This window comes from Gorilla gorilla, chromosome 14, assembly GCF_029281585.2.
Source record: "Gorilla gorilla gorilla isolate KB3781 chromosome 14, NHGRI_mGorGor1-v2.1_pri, whole genome shotgun sequence".
NCBI classification, from domain to species: domain Eukaryota; kingdom Metazoa; phylum Chordata; class Mammalia; order Primates; family Hominidae; genus Gorilla; species Gorilla gorilla.
The window spans coordinates 65,371,585-65,391,548 of record NC_073238.2 but is presented as its reverse complement, the minus strand read 5'-3'; the positions used below and the strand labels follow the sequence as shown (position 1 = coordinate 65,391,548).

General features: G+C 36.8%; 1 long non-coding RNA gene across 1 annotated transcript in view; it reads left to right on the top strand.

Moving 5' to 3' along the window:
• LOC109029478 (uncharacterized) overlaps positions 1–19,964 on the top strand; it is a 50,955-nt gene that overhangs the window by 24,997 nt on the left and 5,994 nt on the right. Inside the window, exon 3 of the long non-coding RNA XR_010130583.1 lies at positions 5,520–5,654. This is a non-coding gene — a long non-coding RNA (uncharacterized lncRNA). The remainder of the gene's footprint in view (positions 1–5,519; positions 5,655–19,964) is intronic.

The following is a 19,964-nucleotide window of genomic DNA, read 5'->3' as shown; positions in this document are numbered from 1 at the left end:
TCACAGTCAGGTAGTTCCAAATGTATCTGTTGTGCATATTTGACTTGCCCATAATTGCCTTTAAAAGAAATTGTCTTTAACCCAAAACAAAACACCTTGAAAATCAGTCTTAGACTGTTGCTTTTAATTTTCTAATATCTCTTAGTATTCCCAGACTTTCAAAATTGTTCTATTAAGGAAATTCTCAAACATCCAAAAGTAGAAAGACAGTATAATGAACCCCATTGACACAATACTCAAATTCAACAATTTTTAACATTTTTCTTGGTTTTTAAAAAATATTTCACATAACTGATCCAAAGGAATTTTTTTACACATAATGTCGCCATAGGATGTTAGACTCTTTTTATTAAAAAAGAAACTGATTATAAATATTTGCACATTTATAAGAGGAGTTTTCAGGAATTTGACAGGGCACACCTAGAACCACCAGGGTGGTGCTCGGGACCCACCAGGTACACCAAGGACCCACCAAGCACAGGTCCAGCCCCAGTTGTCCATCTTGCTTTATCTATTATTCACCTTTTTTGATGTCATATTGTTTTATCCATAATTAAGTCAGTAGTATATAAATCTAACAGACGAGCATTTTTAAAAACCACAAACCCACCATTCCATTATCATACCTGACAAAATTAACATTAATTCTATTATTTCACCTATTATGCAGTCCGTGTTCAAATGTCCCCAATTTTCTCAAATATATTTTACAGTCCTGTTGAAATCACAGAGTAAAGTCCACAAATTGCATTTGGTTGAAATGTCTCTTAGGTATTTTCTAATCTATGAAAGTTCCCACTTCACCATTTTTAGCCATTTTTTTGTTTGTTGAAGACATTGGTTCATTTGTCCTGTAGAACTTCCGGCATGCCAGATTTTGCTGATCGCATTCTCATTCAACCCATTAATCTAATAACTTGTTCCTTTGTATTTTTCATGAGCTTGCTGCCTGAGTGTGAAGCTTGCTTACATTCAGATGCATTTATTTTGGCAAATACTCCATAGGTACTATCGTGTGTTTCCGATTGCATTCCATCAGGCGGCACATGAGGTCTCGTGGTCCCATTTTTAGTACTGTTAACACTGATCAAGGGTTAAGTGTTGTCATCTAATCTACCCTTTCACTAGTGTTTTCCTGAGCCTCTGACAGATGCTTCATTGAAAATGAGGTCTGGCGTGCCCATCCAGTGGAAGCATTTTGAGTTTTTTATTGATTCTTAAATGTCCTTTCTCATGGAAGCCTTCCATGTCATCCAATTAAAATGGCAACTCCTCACTCTCTATTGGCTTTTTCTGCTTTTTTCCTTCCTCCATGGAATGTATTAGTATTTCCATCTTCTATAAACACATTACTTATTTCCCCCAACCATTGTGTATGCTCCACAAAGACAAGGATTCTTTTTTTTAATTAGTAGACTTTATTTTTTAGATCAGTTTTAATTTTAGAGAAAAATTGAGTAGAAAGTACATAGAGTTTCCTTAATGCCCTTTCCCATCTCACCCTAACCCCCCTAAATTTCCCTTGTTATTAATATCTTGCATTAGTGTGGTACATTTGCTACAACTGATGAACTAATCTTTATGCATTATTATTAACGTAAGTTTACTCTTTGTTTCGTACAGTCTTATGGGTTTTGGCAAATATATAATGTCATGTATCCATATTACAAGATCACATAGCTGATCCTAAAAAATCCCCTGTGCTCCACCTATTCATCCCTCTTCCCTCCATCCCTGAACCACTGGCAACTTCTGATCTTTTCACTGTCTCTATAGTTTTGCCTTTTCTAGAATGTCTTACAGTTGGAATCATACAGCATGTTGTCTTTTCAGACAGGCTTCTTTCACTTAGCAATATGCCTTTAAATTTCCTCCACATCTTTTTGTGGCTTGACAGCTAATTTCTTTTCATTACCACATAATATTGTATTGTCTGGATATATCACAATTTAGTTATTCATTCACCTACTGAAGCCATCTTGGTTGCCTCTAAGTTTTGGTAATGATGAATAAAGCTGCTATAAACATTTGTGTGCAGGGTTTTTGTGGACACACATTTTCAACTCATTTGGATAGACACCAAAGAGTGTAATTGCTGGATTGTATGGTGAGACTACGCTTAGCTTGTAAGAAACTGCTAGACTGTTTTCCAAAGTGGCTGTACCATTTTGCACTTCTACCAGCAATGAATAAGAGTTCCTGCTGCTCCACATCCTCACCACCTTTAGTGAAGTTTCTGTTTTGATCTTTTGCCCATTTTTAAGTTGCATCGTTTGCTTTCTTAATGCTGTTTTAAGAGTTCTCTTCATATTTTTGATATAAGTCCTTTATCAGATGTGTTTTGTAAATATTGTCTTCCACTCTGTGACTTGTCTTTTCATGCTTTTAACAGGGAAAGTAGAACTTTTTAAAAATCTGTTTTGTTTTCTGTCTTATCTCGAGTGCCTAGAACAGTGCCTAGTTTATAATAGCTGGTCAATCTGGTGAATGCTTGCTGAAAGGGTCTCTATGCCTTAGGTACAGCTAAGAACAAAGTTGACACTTGATTGTAAAAACTAAAGAGCTGATCCAATTGGAGGACTATTTCACTCTTCACAGAATTAAAGCTTTCATTGAACAACAGCTGTGATTTTATCAAAACATTCATAAAATTGAAAGTCTTTCTTTCAAATTGGAGGTAGTCTTAAAATAATCTAATTTATTTTACAGTTAAGACCCTGAGCCCTATTCACAGAATGTCAATCTCTGCTCTCCCAATGACCACTTAAGGCCTAACAGAATGACTCTCAAGTTCTTATTTCTCTGAGACATATTCTCTAATATTTTCTTTTAGGGTTAAATAATGAAGTATTCAGATATAGAAAAGTACAAAAATAATCACATATTCCTGTCTTCACCGTATCGTAATATTGAACTGATTTTTACATTTTGTCATGTTTGTTTTAACTCTCTCTCCTCCTCCCATCTTTCTTGGAATAAATATTAAAGGAATGGCTGAAGCCTCAAATACCTCATCCCTACCTCCGTCTCTACCTCCATTTTCCCTCATTAGTACCCATGATGGTGAAACTGATGTATAATTCCCATACAAGTGTTTGCAATTTTTAATGTATTTATATATACATAACTAGCATATTGCTTTTTGTGTGTTTATAAAATGACACAAATATTATATTAATACTAATCAGATCATTCTGGGTGGTAGACATTGTGGCGTGGCCCACCAGATCTTCAGGACAAGGCACTTGCTCCCTTATTTGGAGATGTAAGCTTAGAATAGCTTCCAGTTGAATCTCTCACCAAGAATTCCCTTTGGCCATAAGCCTTGCCCAAAGTCACACACCCTCCCTACAAGCATCCACTGATCATTGACTGGGAGAGGGGATAGGGCATTTATGACATTGGAGTAGGGAAGTATTTATTAAATAAGATTTTAAAATATAAATCACAAAACAAAAATGAACTTGAATATCTTAAAATTTAAAAAATACCTCTGCACAGTAAATGAAATTATATAGTGAAAAAGCAAGATACAAACTAGTATATTTGCATAGCACATACAGTTATTAGTAAATAAACAATTCCTATTCCTTCTTCAATAGGAAGATCTGGCCCTCTTGCCTCAACTCAGAGCTACTCTAAAGGGAGATCCCAGCTCCAGAGCTCCCCACAGGCTTGACTGAAGCCTCTGCTGCAACTGGACTGTGGTTTAACTTCTCCCTCTGCCAGTCTCGCCTTCCTCACTCCTTGCAGGGTTTTGTTTTGTCATTGTTCTTGTTGTTTTGTTTTGTTGTTGTTGAGACAAGTTCTCTGTCACCTAGGCTGGAGTGTACTGGTGCAATCTCAACTTACTGCAACCTCCACCTCTCAGGCTCAAGCAATCCTCCCACCTCAACTTCCCAAGTAGCTGGGAACACAAGCGTTTGGCATCATGCAATGGCTAGTTTTAAATTTTTTGTAGAGATGTAGTTGCACAGTATTGCCAGGCTTGTTTCAAACTCCTGGGCTCAAGCTGTTCACCCACCTCAGCCTCCTAAGGTGCTGGGATTACAGTCATGAGCCACTGTGCCCAGCTCCTTGCAGGTGTTAATCCTGAAGACACTCCCTAATAAACTTTCTGTATGCTTCTCATGGTCACAGGGTCTGTTTCCTAGGGAATCTGAGCAGTGGCATTCTGCAACTTGCTTTTAACACAGATCATTTTCTAAAGATTTTTCCATGTTGACTCGTATCCAGTACCCTTATTCTAACTCCTACATGGTATTCTATTCTATGGTAAGCCACACTTTATTTATCTAGTCACTCATCAAGTTAGGTTGTTAGTCCTTTTATATACTTACAAAAGTGGTACAATGAATGCCTGTGTCTATTTCCATTTTACACATACTGGAGACATTCTCCAGGATCTGTAACTAGAAGTGGAACAACCTAGATTGTATGTTATGTGTGTTATCATCTTTATTAAGTGATGCTAAATTGTTTGCCAAAGTGATTATAGAAATTTACTCTTTACTAATGATTTTTAAGAGCTCTTCTTCTCCCACATTCTCACCAATATTCTGTGTTGTCAGATTGAAATGTTTTCTTTGCCAAGCCAATGAGTGTAAAGTGTCAACTTAATGTTGTTTTAGTTTTAAGTTATCTGACAGCTAATGAGATTAGCCAATTTTTCACATTTATTGGTTATTCAAGTTTCTCCCATAAATTGCCTACTCATATTATTTGCTCATTTAAAAAATTAGGTTATTACATTTTCTCATTAATTTGTTGGAATTGTTTATATACTAATAATTGTATGTGCTATGTAATATGCAAATATACTAGTTTGTATATTGCTTTTTTACTATATGATTTCATTTATTGTGCAGAGGTATGCTTTAAATTTTAAGATACTCAAGTTCATTTTCTTTTTGTGGTTTATGTTTTAAAATCTTATGTAATAAGTACTTCCCCACTCCAATGTCATAAAGATATTATTTTCTTTCTTCCGAACTTTTACAATATTGTTTTTTTCTCCTTTTTTTTTACATTTAGGTCTTTTATCTATCTGAATAGCCCATTTATCCAAGACTACTAATTTCTTTTCTTTTTTTTTTTGAGACAGAGTCTCGCTTTGTCACCCAGGCTGGTGTTCAGTGGCGCAATCTGGGCTCACTGCAAACTCCGCCTCCTGGGTTCTAGCAATTCTCCTGCTTCAGCCTTTCAAGTAGCTGGGATTCTAGGCATGCACCAGCACACTCAACTAATTTTTGTAATTTTTAGTAGAGACAGGATTTCCCTATATTGGCCAGGCTGGTCTTGAACTCCTGGCCTCAAGTAATCTGCCTGCCTTGGCCTCCCAAAGTGCCGAAATTACAGGTGTGAGCCACCACACTTGGCTAAGACTAGTAATTTCTAATGCTGCTTCTGTCGTATACCACATGTGTATGTATTAAAGTTGTTAAGTTTCTAGACTTGTCTTTGGTGTTCTGAAGTTTCACTATATGTCTAGCTATGATCTTTTTTTTTTTTTGTTCAAGAGTAAAGGCAAAATAGACCTTCAGAGAAATAAAGTCTGGGAAATTGACTAGATCCTCACTGAAAGAACTACTAAAGGATGTACTTATGGAAGAAGAAAATTACGAAATGAAAGAACTGGGATGCAAGAAGTAATGGTGAGCACGGAATTTGGCAAAGATTCAAGTAAAACAAAGCAAGGACTGAGTATATAAAATCATAATCATAACAAATTTTGACTATTATATGTAACAGCCAATCTCTTAACTGGGTCATAATAGTCAAGAAAGTGAAAGGCAGAAAAAATGACAAAAAGAATAATTAGAATGTTAATAAGAAGAGTAACAAGATTTTGAAAAATTTGTGCTGGTTGATATCAACTTTTGGCACTTTTCTCTTTTTCTATACTGTTAACATAATTAATGAAAAAATAATAATTCATACTTCAAAAAATTTAAGAAGTTGCACATATTTTCATTTGAAATAGTATAAGCATTTTACAAATGTTATTTTAAGCTTTAAAAAGTGAGTAAAATTAATAACCAAATGGTGGAAGCAACCCAAGTATCCATCAATAGATGAATGAATAAATGAAAGGTAGTATGTTTATACAATGGAATATTATTCAGCCTTAAAAAGGAAATTATGACACATGCTACAACATGGGTGAGCCTTAAGGACATTATGCTAAGTGAACTAGACCAGTCACAAAAGGGCAAATACTATAGGATCCACTTATATGAGGTAACTACAGTAATGAAATCATCGAGACAGAAAGTAGAATGGTGGTTGCCAAGAGCAGGGGTAGGGGAAAATGAGAGTTATTGTTTAGTAGGTACAGAGTTACAGTTTTGCAAGATGAAAAAGTTCTGGAAATGGATGGTTGTGATTGGTGCACAACAATGTAAATGTACTTAATGTCACTGAACTGTACACTTAAAAATGGTTAAGGTGGTTCTTTTTTTTGTTATATGTATTTTAACTTTAAAAATAATACTTTTAAAATGTGAGAAAAATTATCCTTGACTCTGTTTTATGTTAGTGAATGAAAGCATCTCTAAGAAGAGAGTCAATTACTTTGTCAAGGCAGTCCCCAGCCTTTTTGGCACCAGGGACCTGTTTCGTGGAAGACAATTTTTTCATGGATTGGGTGGGGGGTGGCGGTTTTGGGATGAAACTGTTCCATGTCAGATTAGATCATCAGGCATTAGATGAGAGCACAACCTAGACCCCTCACATGAGCAGTTCACAATAGGGTTCATGCTCCTCTGAGAATTTAATGCTGCCCTTGATCTGACAGGAGGCAGAACTCAGGTGGTAATGTTCACTCACCTGCCACTCACCTCCTGCTGTGCAGTCTGGTTCCTAACAGGCTGTGAACCAGCGGTACTAGTCAATAGCCTAAGAGTTGCGGACCCCTGCTCCAAGACACCAAGCCCACAGCACATCTGGTGGGGTCAGACATGACCCTTACCCTTCCCTCCCACACCCCTGTCCCCAGCTTCTCATTTCACGGGCCCTATTCACTGGAGCCAGTTTGTCTAATAACTCCAGAATCTGTGCTCCCTCTCAATTAGCACTCCGAGTTTTGGGTCAGGCCCTCATCATTTCTTACTTTGATCAACACATTAAAATCCTGGCCAGTCTCCCTTTTACCATCTATCCTCCACTCTGCAAGCTGAATGATCATTCAAAAGCATGAATCTGTTAAAAAGAAATCAAAAGAAGGAAAGAGGAAGAGATAGTGGTTAGTGACGTGAAATGAAGCAGAATAGTCAAGGAGAAAACGTAGCCTAGAAACACTTATGGATTGGCGTCTTTCAGGAGAAAAGAGTTAGTAAAGTTGTGGAGACGGAGAAGCCAGATAACAAGGAGTGAGAAGAAAGTGAATAAACTAATATAAAATTACCTGTTTTCCTGGCATTATCTCCCCCATTTGTTTGCCTGGCAAACATTTAGTCTTTAAAATCCAATCCAATGTCATCTTCTCCACAGAGTCTTCCTTAATATCTGCAGGCAAAGTTAAGAGCTTCCCTTGCAATACACCAGCGTGCCTTGTTCATGCTTTTACTACGGAATTTATTACATTTCTCTAATTATTTGTTTTCATCATTTTCTGTCACTAGACTGTGAGCCACTGGGGAAATACATTATTTTCTATTTCTCTTTGTACCCCCAGTTCCCAACATGATGTGAACAACATCTGTGCTGGTTGAATGAATGAATGGTGTTGAAAGCATCTACATCAGGGGTGTCCAATCTTTCAGCTTCCCTGGGCTACACTGGAAGAAGAATAATTTTCTTGCACCACATATAAAATACACTAACACTAATGATAGCTGATGAGCTAAAAAAAAAAAAATCGCAAAAAAATCTCATGTTTTAAGAAAGTTTATGAATTTGTGTTGGGCCACATCCAAAGCCATCCTGGGCTGCATGCAGCCTGCAGGCCATGGGTTGGACAAGCTTGACTATAGCTTTAAAGTGATCTTAATCTAATCAATTCTTCCCCATTCAGAAGAAACCTACTACATCAGAGTCTATTGAGAATCTATCTCCCTAATCACCCTCAGGCACAGGGTTATTATGTATTGATATCATACACACTAAAAAATTCCATCATACAGGTCTAGAAATACTTCCATAATACAGTAATATTTTAATAGAGTCATAGTACACAGACAGCCACCCATTCTGCCTGTAGCCAGTCATGGAGCAATACATTTTGTACATAACCTGTAATTTCTTCTGGAGAGTGTAATTACAATGCCAATATGACATTTTATTTTTATTATTATTATTTAGTTAGTTAGTTAGTTATTTTTTGAGACAGAGTCTCACTCTGTTGCCAGGCTGGAGTGCAGTGGTGCGATCTCAGCTCACTGCAACCTCTGCCTCCTGGGTTCAAGTGATTCTTCTGCCTCAGCCTCCCGAGTAGCTGGGACTATGGGTGCCCACCACCACACCTGGCTAATTTTTGTATTTTTAGTAGAGACGGGGTTTCATCATGTTAGTCAGGATGGTCTAGGGGTTGATAAACTACAGTGCACAGGCCAAATCTGGTTTACTGCCTGATTTTGTAAATAAAGTTTTATTGGAACACAGCCTTGCCCATTTATTTACTTATTGTCTCTGACTGCTTTCATGCTACAATAGAGTAGTTGCAACAGAAACTATAGTCTGCAAAGCCTAAACTATTTACAACCTGGACCTTTAGAGAAAGTTTGCTGACTCTTTTTTTAATGGATAAACTAAAAGTATGTAAGTAAACATGATTTCATGTCTTATGATATGTCAGGTGAATGGTACAATCCTTTGGTTTAAGTTCTTAGTATTATACCTAAAGTATATCTACCATGAAATGCATTTTCCACCTTTCATAGTCTCAGCTGGTTAATCAAAATAAATGGATTCTATGGCATAATTCAGGATGTTATCATTTTTGCTTTTTAGATCAGCTCTTCAACCACTGTTTTCCTGTCATACACATGGTGTTCTTAAAATTATAAATGAAAACTCATTTGAACTTACATTAGTAACTTCTGTTAAATTATACTGGATTGCTTATTAAGTAAGCATTATTATCCACATTAAAACTGTCACAGATGAAAAAATTACACATAAAGAAGACTGCTTGAGGCCCCAGGGCATGCTGTAATATACACAGAGGCTCCTGAATACTTGGTTTTCCATGTGGATCTCTGATTTTGCTGAAAGAAGTCTATAAACTGATGTAGTCAGACAGCTCCCTACTGGCTACACATCTCTATAGAATTTAGAAGCATTGTTTATTTCAGCAGAGGTCTGGAATGAATTTTCCTTATAATTTAACTCCTGAAATGACTGTTTCAAAAGGTCAACTGTGGTGAACTTGCATATGTGACTTGCACTCACAGCTAAGTCACGATCCCTTAGTTTTTCCAGAAGTCCACTAGAACGTTAGCTCCATGGCACTGTTATCTTGCATCTCCAGGTCCTGAAACAGCCCTTAGTGCATACTAGGTATTCAATAACTTTTTTTTGAATAAATGTTTTATGTAAATTCCATCACAAATATGGAGGATCTTAGGGGGGATTTTTGAAAACCAAAGAAAGTTGAAACTCCTTCACATGGAGTTTGGGTGTTGAACTTAGAGGCTTGACTTAGCCATTTTTAAAAAACGAAATGTGTGTGTATGTTTATTTAAGGTACCTTAGTGACAGGTACAACCTACAGCCCAAGGACAATGTACAAAACCCAATGAGGGGACAAGCCTCCACTCTTTTATAAGATGCAGAAATTTGCAGGAGTCTATCACTCTTACTCTAACCATGAGAACAGGCCAGAAGCACTACAAATGACAGTTTTATTTGTTGTTGCTTTCATTTGCATGTTTCACACTCATCAGAGAACCCAGGAGCCAAAAAAAAAAAGAAAAAAAATCCCTCAAATTAACTACATTTCCAAAAGGATCAAGCTCTTCCTAGAGAGAAGAGTCCCACAGCTGCTTTTGTTCCTAGGGACATGTTGGAAGGAGCACAGAAGAGGAAGGGAGAAACCAGCCTATCTTTAAACAAATTTTGGATGATTGTATATGGGTTGGCATAACAGAGTAGAATCACAAGGTACCCCAGGAATAGAACTAGTCTGTACCCACCCAGCCTCCACTGAGTGGATGGGAGTCGTACACTGAAAGCTGGTGCCAGGGTAGGAGAACTGAGAAATACCCTCCCCAGGTACACCAGGTCTTCCCAAAGTACAAGAAAGTAGCCCACTGAGCACAGGAAGCAAGGCAGGAGAAGCGAGAGGGATTCTCCAAGGCATGTGAGGTTCATCCATTGCAAGGCAGTCCCCATTACACACTGGGGGTAAGGCAGGAAAGCTGAAAGAAATCCCCTCCTAGAAAGCACGAGGCTTTCGCCAAATGCAAGTCAGCAGCCTGCAGTAGCCAGGGGCAAAGCAGGAGAACTGAGAGAAATAGATGCTCCCCCAAACCCTTTCAACTCTCCAATCCCCTCAACCCTACCCACCCACCTCACCCCTACCTCCACCCTCCCTACACAAGGTCTCTACTGAGTACATTGTAGCCACCTATTGAATGCTGGAGGAAGAGCTATCTTAAGGCTCTGAGATGTGGAGGCAGAGTTTAGGCAAAGAAAAGGCCCCAGCAACCCAAGAAATTGGTGGCTGGGCTGTAAGGCATAAAGAGAACTCCCACAGTTTGGAAAGTTGGGGGCTGGGCTGTGTGAAGCTTGGAGAACTTTCCAGAGTCTTACTGTCTCTAGGATTCCAAGATACACTGAGAGAAAAGTACTGATCCTACTTTTCAGATATTAAAACCAGCCATGAGCTGAATTCCAATAAGCTGTGACAAAGCTCAGACCCAGCCCAACTACACAGAGATCAGATGGGCTCTGTCTCCAATCACAGGGGACTGACAGAACCAGGGCTTTGCCATTTTACAGGCATCAGTATTATTTGCTTCAGTCACTATCGTTGTTTCTACATGAAATGGTCAGCATACAACAAAACGTGTATATGTATCAGCAGTGTTTGATTGTTTTAACAATGTTTATAGATAGATGATAGATAAATAGTTACTAATACCATGTTCATGGGTGAAAGATTTAATATTATTAAGACATCGGTTGTCTCCAAATTGATAGATTCATCGCAGTCCAAATCAAAATCCCAACAGGCTTTTTTTGTTTGTTTGTTTTTGTAGGAAATGACAAGCTAACTCTAAAGTTCATAGGAATGAAAAGCATCTAAAATAGGCAAATTCATTTTGAAAAAGAAGAACAAAGTTGGAGGGCTAAGACGACCTGATTTCAAAGTGCAAGGCTTCAATAATCAAGACAGTTTGATATTGGCACAAAGATACGCAAAGAGATAATGACACAGACATTAGGTCCAGAAGACAGTCCAGTAATAGACTTTCACATATATGGACAACAAATTTTTGACAGTGCCAAGGCAATTCAGTAGAGAAAGGATAGTTTTGCAACAATGGTGCTGGAACATTTACATATCTGTATACAAAACCCCCCAACTTTGATCTATACCTTCCTTCATATGCAACAATTAACTAAAAATGAATCTCATATATAAATGTAAAATGTAAATCTAGGCCGGGCGCGGTGGCTCACGCCTGTAATCGCAGCACTTTGGGAGGCCGAGGTGGGTGGATCATGAGGTCAGGAGATCAAGACCATCCTGGCTAAGACGGTGAAACCCCATCTCTACTAAAAATACAAAAAAAAAAATTAGCCGGGCGTGGTGGCGGGCGCCTGTTACTCGGGAGGCCAGCTACTCGGGAGGCTGAGGCGGGAGAATGGCGTGAACCTGGGAGGCGGAGCTTGCAGTGAGCTGAGATCGCGCCACTGCACTCCAGCCTGGGCAACACAGCAAGACTCCGTCTCAAAAAAAAAAAAAAAAAAAAAAAAGTAAATCTATAAAACTTCTAGACAAAACATAGGAGAACATTTTTGTTACATTGGGTTAGGCAAAAATTTCTGAGATGCAACAACAAAAGCATAGTCCATAAAAAAAAAAAAGACAAATTGAACTACATCAAAAGCTAAAACTTCTATTCTTGGAGAGACACAATTAAGAGAATGAAACGAGAAGCTGCAAACTGGCAGAAAATATTTCTAAAGCCTATATATGATAAAGGATTTATAGCCAAAATATGTAAAGAACTTTTAAAACTCAATAATAAGAAAAGAAACAACACAATTAAAAATCAGGCAAAAAATCTGAACAGACGCTTTACCAAAGGACATACACAGATAGCAAACAAATACAGGAAGATGTGCTCAACATCATTATTCATCAGGAAAATGCAAATTAAAACCACAATGAGATAACACTCCACACTTATTAGAATGACTAAAATTAAAAAGACTGACTATAGCCTAAGGTGTTGGTAAAATGTGTAGGAAATACACCTCTCATATGCTACTGGTGGGAATGTAAAATTGTCCATGTGCTTTGGAAACATTTTTATAGTTTCTTAAAAAGGCAAACATACACCTACCACCTGACCCATCCATTCCACTCTGTGATGGTTAATTTTATGTGTTAAGCTGACCAGATCTTGGGTTGCCCAGGTATTTGGCAAGGTATTATTTTGAGTGTGTCTGTGAGGGTGTTTCTGGATGAGAATAATATTTGAATCTGTAGACCGAGTAAAGCAGATTGCTGTCCCCAGTGTGGGTGAGCCCCATTCAATTTGTTTGAGGTCTGAATAGAATTAAAAGCTGAGTAATAAAGAATTCTTTCTCTGCCTATCTTCAGACGTGGACATGGGTCTTCTCAGATTAGAACTTACACCCTTGGCTCTCCTGAGTTTCCAGCTTGGCAACTGCAGATCCTGAACTTCTCAGCCCCAGTAATCACATGAGCCAATTCCTTATAGTAAATATTAATATATATGTACATACACACATATCTATATGTTTTATATTTATGTACATATATGTTTACTATAAGAAATTATCCTGAACATGCGCTCATGCATGCGCGCATGCACACACCCCCCCCCCCCCCCCCCACGAGGTCCAATAAGCATTTCCTTTGAGCATGACCTTTGAGCATTACATTAGGGCTCATAAAGTTTTGGATTTTGGAGCATTTCAGATTTTGGATTTTCAGATTAGATATACTCAATCTGCATCTCCTATTGCTTCTGTTCCTCTGGAAAGCCTAGACTATTACACACTCCTAGGTGTTTATGTCCCCCAAAATGAAAACATCTGTCTACACAAATACTTATAGACAAATGATCATAGCAGATTTATTGATAATAGTAAAGAACTAGAAATAACCCAAATGTTTCAGCAGGTAAATGGATAAACAGAATGTGGGTTATCCAGTGCAGCCATACAATTAAATACAATTCAGCAATAAAAAGAAGGGAACAATTTACGTATATATATATATAAAACCACATGGATGAATCTCAAAACTATAATGATGGGTAAAATAAGCTAGATAGAAAAGACTATATATATGTATATACTGTATGATTCCATTTATATAAATTTCTAGAAAAAAATTAATCTATAGTAACAAAAAATTGATTAGAGGAGGGAGCATTGGACTGCAAAGGGACATGAACACACTTTTGGGGGTAATGGGAGGGTTCTGCTTGGATTATGATGAGGTTTACTGGACTGTACATCTGCCAAACTCATGAAATTATACACTTAAAATTGATGTAGATTATTGTACTGTATTGTAGGTTATATTTCAATGAAGTCATTTTAACAAAATGGAAATATACTGTTATACATATGCAAATATGGAACAAATGGTTTGGACGATCACTTCTGTACAAGAACTTTACATTTTCCTTTATATAGTTCCAGATTTTAAAAATGTGCTATGAAGTATATCAATGTATTTCTTGAAAGAACTTAAATATTAAAAAAATCCAGTTTTATGACAAAGACTGGGGAAGTTGACAAAGATTCTCTGATTGGCCAAACTTTAGTCAGTCTCCTGAAACTTCCCCTAGCCCCATCTGGGCACTTCCTTGTAAAATCCAGTTTTAGAAAACAGCCCTGCTCAGTTGGTTTAGCAAGTGGTCCCATCCTCAATATCTGATCACCCTTGATATCTGATCGGGTTCCTTAACCTATACCATTCCCCTAACCACCCTGGGTGATGCCTGATCACCCTGGCCTGTCTTCAGCAAAAATCACATTACATTGGGTTAGCCAGAATTCCCCTTACCCCTGATAATTCCTCCTGGTAATTTTCCATCCACTGACCCCCACCCTGCTGCTTGGCTATAAATTCCCACTTGCCCATGCCATATTTGGAATTGAGCACACATCTCTCTGTCTCACTGCAAGACTCTGTTGCCATGGTTCCTATACCTTCACAATGCTCCTGAATAAAGTCTGCCTTACTGTGCTTTAACAAGTATCATCAGATAATTTTTTCCTTAACAAAGTACCTTTAAGAAAAATTACAGATTACTCATAATCTCATCACTCAGGAAGAGCCTTCTTAACATGTTTACTTAACTTAAATTAGTTACATGTGTGTATGTGCTTGGGAACATGACTATAGATGCACATAAAATTGAGATCATTCTGTATGTAATTTTTGTATCATGATTTTTTATTGAAGATTATAGAATGAGCATTTCCAAATGTCTTTATTTATTGTTTGAAAACATGATTTTTATGGGAGCATATGGAATATAGTTTCCACTATATGAAAACACCATAATTTACTTAACTTATTCCTTATGGTTGGATATGTAGATTATTTTGAAAATTATAAACAATGCCCCAATAAATATATATATATGGTAATCTTTTTATGCATCCCTATTTGTTTTCTCAAAATAGATTTCTAGAGGTAGAATTTTTGGATCTAAAGCAATACAGACACTCCTCATTTTGCACAGTTCTGATATCATTGAGTTTCTGAAAAACATGGCATCGTGCAAAGAAAGAGCTGCCTGCATGTAAAGGCTATTGATGCCTATGACCATATTGCTCTTCCAAAAATAGTGCCAGTTTACATTTCCACCGGCAATCTACACTATACCCCAGCCAAATCTGGATAATGTCACTTTTAAAAGTCTTTGATAATTTGAGAGGTAAAAAACATGGCATTTAATTCTTAGTTTATTTTTCTTTATTATTAGAATGCTTTAACTTTTGTCATATTTATTGATCATTTGTATTTCTCCCTTTGTGAACTGTACCCTGCTTTAAATCTTGAAGCAAAATGCTCTGCAAAGGCAAAATGGAATTTCCAAGCTTTCTATTTCTATAACAATTCCTCTACTCTTTCTGTAAAACTTTTAAATCTTTAGAATCACTAACATAAAATATTTAAAACTTATCTAGGATAATATCAGGAAGTATAGAAGCAGTGAATAAATGATCCATAGTAGACAAATGCTGCTGGAAGAGAAAAAGTGAAACAGAAATCTAAACCTATCTTCCCTTAGCTTAATTAAAAGTTTTCAACCCCATAAAGTTTGAGTGGGCTCGGTATTCTCAATAAAACCATACCTTAGATACACAATTTTCCATTTCCTGTAAAAAGAAGCTATAGTTTGTTTCAAACTGTAGTTGTTGGGAATACAAATGTTTCAGGTTCAATGTATATTTATAATATGTAACTTTCTACAATCAATGTCATAAAGACCTGTTTATTTATATTTATTTATTTTTACTTTTTTTTTTTTTTTTTTGAGATGGAGTCTAGCTCTGTTGCCCAGGCTGGAGTGCAGAGGCACGATCTTGGCTCATGGTGACCTTGCCTCCCAGGTTCAAGCGATTCTCCTGTCTCAGCCTCCCCGAGTAGCTGGGATTACAGGCACACACTGCCACACCCAGCTAATTTTTGTATTTTTAGTGGAGATGGGGTTTCACCATGCTGGCCAGGATGGTCTCGAACTCCTGACCTCAGGTGATCTGCCCGCCTTGGCCTCCCAAACTGCTGGGATTACAGGCGTGAGCCACCGCGCCTGGCGAGAAGATGTGTTTGAAATGATGAAGTTTATCATTAAAAGGACTATGTCTGGTCTGAAGCACATCTGTTAAGATAGGACAGAGAATGTCAAACCCAAATGGTCTTTCAGTTTCAGGGCTCAGCAAGGGCCAGGGGCATAGTAGGCACTCAACAATTAAGTGCATCAACTAGAGTAAAGGATGTCTAAGTATATACTATTCCTACATTCTTAGGATTTTTGTTTTCATTTTTTAATGAGGTGATTTACAGACTACATAATTCACAGGAGTTACGTATTCAGTCTAATAAGTTTCGACAATTATTTACTGCTATAAATACTGATATTATCTCTGTGGCTCTGAATAAAATCTTCCTCACCATGCTTTCCCAGATATCATTGAACACTTTTTACCACCAAAACCAAAATATGCTTTCATCATCTCAGAAAGTTCCTTTGTGTCCCTTTTCAATTAATTACCTACCTCCTAAACCCAGAGGCAACTGGGTTTCTGATTTCTGTCACCATGTAGTTAGGTTTTATTGTTTATTGACTTAAATAAACTGAATCAGCAGTATGTATTTTTGTGTGTGGGGGGGATTATTTTGCTGAATATGATATTTTAAAGTTTCATCTCTGTTGCTCTGGGTATCATTCCTTTTTACCACTGAGTTGTATTTAACTGTATGGATATCCTACAATTTGCTTATCCAGTCTCCTAATGATGGATATCAGGTTATTTTCCTTTTGAGGCCATTATGGACAAGGCTGCCATGAACATTGCTGCATGCTTTTTTATGGACATAAGTTTTTGCTTTTCTTAGATAAATTCCTATGAGTGGAATTGCTGAGTTATGGCGGGAATGTATATTTACCTTTATAAAAAATTGCCAAGCACTTCTCCACACTGGTTTTATCATTCTAAACTCTCACTAGCACTGCATGAAAGTTTGAGTTTCTCTTCATCCATGTCAACATTTATTGTCAGTCTTTTTTATTTTATCCATTCTTGTGGGTGTATAGTGGTGTCTCATCATATGTGTGTGTGTTTTAATGAAGATATAAAGTTTAATGAGTTTTTGACAATTGTATAAAACCAGGTAATCACCGTGTAAAACAATATACAGAGCATTTCGATTATCTCAGAAATTTCCTTCTTTTACTTGGTTTTCTTCTTTGGGAGGCAACTACTTTCTAACTTCTATCATCATAGAGTTTTATCTCTTCTAGTAATTTAAGTAAATGGAAAAATACAGTGTGTTAGTTACCTATTTCTGCATAACCAATTGCCACAAACTTAGGCTTAAAACAACAGCCATGTATTTTATTTTCTTATTTATTTATTTATTTATTTATTTATTTATTTATTTATTTATTTATTTTTGAGACAGAGTCTCGCTCTGTCACCCAGGCTGGAGTGCAGTGGCACGATCTCGGCTCACTGCAAGCTCCGCCTCCTGGGTTCACGCCATTCTCTTGCCTCAGCCTCCTGAGTAGCTGAGAATACAGGCACCCGCCGCCACGCACGGCTAATTTTTTGTATTTTTAGTAGAGACGGGGTTTCACCGTCGTAGCCAGGATAGTCTCGATCTCCTGACCTCATGATCCACCCGCCTTGGCCTCCCAAAGTGCTGGGATTACAGGCGTGAGCCTCCGTGCCCGGCCAACAACAGCCATTTATTATCTTACATTTCCATAGGTCAGAAATCCAGCAGAGCATGGCTGAATTCTCTGTTCAGGGTTTCACGAGGCCAAAACGAAGGTGCTGGCTGAGCTAAGAATCTCATCTGTTTTCTTTCAAGCACCGATTGTCAACAGAATTCCTTTTCTTCTCATCCTTTCCACTCGGACCCCTCTTTCCTCAAGCTAGTCTGAGTTCTTTTCAAGCTCTGAATTCCTCTGCCTTCCCCTTCGGTCTCTGCTTTTAAGATTTCCTGTGATTAATTGGTTCTACTAGGAAAATCCTGAATAATCTCCCTATCTTAAGGTCAACTGATGAGTAACCATAATTACATCCACAAAGTCCCTTTTGCCACATAATGTAACATATTCATGAATATAACAGCATCATGAAGGTCATAGGAGCCCAAATTTTGAAACCTACAGTAAATACTCTTTTTTTGTTGTTCATTTGCTGCAATCAGATTAATATCTGATTGCAAGATTCAAGCATATTTTTGCAGTTATCAGTAGTTAAAAAAAGTTTTGAGAAGTATTCTATTATGTGAATATATGATAGTTTGTTTAATCATTCTCTTCGTGGATTGATAGGTGTTTTTCCAATTTTTGGCTTTTGTAAATAAGAATGCTAGGAATATTCTTTTGCAAGTTCTTTGTTAACATATGTTTGCATTTCTCTTGGGGAGTACCTAGAAATGTAACTGTTGAGTCATAAGGGATATATATGTTGAATTTTATAAGAAACTCCCAAACGTTTCTCCAAATTGCTTTCACCATTTTTTTACACACCCACCAGCAATGTATAAGACTTTCAACTGCTCATATTCTCTCTACATTTGTTGTTGTCAGTTTTTTCATTTTTTAAAATCATTCTAGTGGCTGTAAAATTATATCACATTGTGGTTTTAATTTGCATTTTCCAGATGACAAATGAAATTCACCTACCATTCTTGTGCTTGTTGGCCATTCATATGTCTTCTTTCGTCAAGTTTTTTGCCCATTTAAAAAATGAAATTTTAAAATTATTATTTGTATATATCATAAGTACTTCATCAGATATGTACTGTGGATATGTTCTCCAGTTTGTGACTTGCCTATTCATTTTCTCCACGATGGCTCTTGAATAACAAAATAATAATAATTATAATTTTCATAAAGTCCAATTTATCAATATTTTTGTTAGTATGATTAGTGTTTTTGTAGTTCTAAGAATACTTACCTATCTTCCTAGAAGCTGTATATAGGTTATAGATTATTTACTTTTAAGGCTATGATACATCTCATATTAATTTTTTTTGCTACAGAATGACATAGAGGTTGAAGCTGCCTGATTACGGCACATAAAAAGTCTCGATATCAACTTCGCCCTTCTTCAAAGCTGTTTTGGAAGTTATAGGTCCTGTGCATTTCCATATGAGTTTTATTGCCAGCTTGTCAATTATGCAAGAAAAGCCTGCTGACATTTTGAATAAGGTTGTGTCGAATCAATTTATTCATTTAGGAAAAAATTGACATCTTGACAATATTTGATGCCTTTGATCAATGAACACAGCATATCTCTCCATTGATTTGGGACTTCTTTAATTTCTTTCAGCAATGTTTTGTCATTTTCAGTGTACAGGTCTTGCACTTCTTTTGTCAAATTTATCCCTAATTATTTCTTGCTTTTTGATGTATTGTAAATGGCACTTCTTTTACAATTTCAATTTCTAATTGTTTGTTGCCAATATAGTAAAAAAAAAATTGATTTTGGGTATTGACTTCTATCCTGTGAATATGCTGTACTTATTTATTAGTCCTAGTGATTTTTTTTTTGTAGATTCTCATTCGATTTTCTACATAGATGGTCATGTTGTATGCAAATAAAGATAGTTTCACATCTTCCTTTCCGATACGTATACCTTTTATTTATTTTTCTTGACTTATTACACTGATTAGAATCTCCTAGAATAACGCAAATAGAAGTTTAATAGAAGGATGATAGTGGACATCCTTGCCTTGTTTCCAACCTTGGGGAAAAAAAATATTTACCATTAGCATGGTGTAGCTATAAGTTTTTCATAAAGGCACTTTGTCCACCTGAGAAAGTTTCTTTCTATTCCTAATTTCCAGCAAGTTTTTTTGTTTTTGTTTTTATCAGAAATATATGTAAAATTTTGTCAAATACCTTTTCTGTATTTAGTGATATGATGATAGTTTGTTTTAGACCACTAATATAGTGTATTTCGTTGAAATACTGTTCATTTTTCTTCAGCATTTTTTCTGCTTGTTTTGTCTTGGGTAGGTTCTATTTATCTACTTCCCCCTTACAATTTCCAATCTGTTGTT